Source organism: Octopus bimaculoides, chromosome 27, assembly GCF_001194135.2.
Source record: "Octopus bimaculoides isolate UCB-OBI-ISO-001 chromosome 27, ASM119413v2, whole genome shotgun sequence".
In the NCBI taxonomy this organism is placed as follows: domain Eukaryota; kingdom Metazoa; phylum Mollusca; class Cephalopoda; order Octopoda; family Octopodidae; genus Octopus; species Octopus bimaculoides.
In genome coordinates this window covers 16858158-16860068 of record NC_069007.1, presented here as the reverse complement: position 1 = coordinate 16860068, position 1911 = coordinate 16858158, and the positions used below count along the sequence as shown (strand labels likewise).

Here is a 1911-nt window from a genome sequence, read left to right as displayed (position 1 = left end):
ATATACATATATATATATATATATATATACATATATATATACACATGTATATGTGTGTATGAGTGCGTGTGTGTGTATATATATTGTATATATATATATATATATAGCTTTATATACATACACTCATACAAATATACAAACACGCACACATGTACATATATACAAATATATATTTATGCTAATACACATGCACATACATGATGATGATACAAATATATATATATATATATATATATACACACACATATATATATATATATGTGTGTATATGTATATACATACATACACACACAAACATATATAAACACACAAATACATACATATATATATATATAAATATATGTACATACACACACACATATATATATATACAAACACAAGAAGAAGAAAGAAGAAGAACAACAACAACGTTAATAACTCCTGTTGTTTTACAGACAGATTGTATTACTGACGATGTTCTTTCTGCCAGAGCCCTTCAGGTTGGGCGTCGGGGTGTGGAAGGGTGTAGGTGGGGGTGTTAACAGTAGCAGCAGTAGTAGTGGTGGTGGTGGTGATATTGAATATGGTATAGTCATGGTGGCAGTAGTGGAGTGGGGAGGGCAAATGGTTAAGATATTGCTGGTGGTGATGATGATGACGACATTGATGAGGATGATGATGATAGTGATGGTGGTGATGGTGGTGGTGGTGATGGTGGCAATGATGATACTAGAGATGGTGGCCATGGCATTGCCTCTGTTGCAGATGATGATGATAAAAGTAGTGATGATGGCGGTAGCAGTCGTGGTGGTTGTGATGATGATGATGATGATGATGATGATGAAGAGAAGGAGTAGTAAGAGGCAGGAGTGGAAAACAACGATGCTGATGATGATTGTATTGGGTGTGTTGAAGATGAGGATGATGATGATGAGGAGGAGGAGGCCAGGAAGAATGGTGGGGGTGCTGTTGTTGATGGAAGCTGGGATAGTGGTGTGTTCAAAGTGGTTTTGGCTGTGTAGTGTTGGCGGTAGCGCTGATAACAGAGAAGTGTGAAGTGGTAGTAGTAGTAGTAGTGGTAGTGGTGGTAGTGGTGGTGGTGGTGGTGGTGGTGGTGGTAGTAGTTGTAGTGGCAGTGGTGATCATAGTGGTGTGGTAGATGTAGTAATAGCAATAGTGGCGGTGGTGATGGAGATTGTGATGATGGTGGTGGTGGTGGTGGTGGTTGTGATGGTGATGATAGTTGTTGTTTTGATGGTGGTAGTAGTAGTGGTGGTGGTGGTAGTGGTGGTTGTGATGGTGGTGGTGGTGGTTGCAGTGAGGGAGATGTTTGTAGCAGTGGTGGTGGTGGTGTGATGATAATTGCAATGACACAAGTACTGCAGGTGGTGGTGGTGGTGGTGTGATTTGCCTTGATAGAATGTGATAACAATGATAACAGTCGGTAGGATTGATGATGATGGTGATGATGATGACGATGGTGGTGGTGGTGATGGCGTTGCTGATGATTGGTTTTTCTCAGAAGAGAAAAATTTCTTCCAGGATCAGATGGTGAACACACAGAACAACCGTTGACTTGCCATGTCACCAAAACATGTACCGGGAGTGACAAAATCAACAATATTTGTTTCACCACACGATTTCACATCAAGAATCTTGCAAAACAAATATATAAACGTATATATCATCATTATCATCACCATCGTTTAACGTCCATTTTCCATGCTAGCATGGGTTGGACGATTTGACTGAAGACTGCTGAACCAGATGGCTACACCAGGCTCCAATCTGATTTGGCAGAGTTTCTACTGCTGGATGCCCTTCCTAACGCCAACCACTCAGAGAGTGTAGTGGGTGCTTTTACGTGCCACCGGCACGAAGGCCAGTCAGGTGGGTACTGGCAACGGTCACGCTCAAAATGGTGTATTTTAT

The 1911-nt window shown here is 41.1% G+C and overlaps 1 protein-coding gene across 1 annotated transcript in view; it reads right to left on the bottom strand.

Moving 5' to 3' along the window:
* The window catches only part of LOC106881978 (protein SPEC3), a 22861-nt gene that overhangs the window by 4494 nt on the left and 16456 nt on the right, over positions 1-1911 (bottom strand). The gene's annotated exons all lie outside the window — the stretch shown is intronic.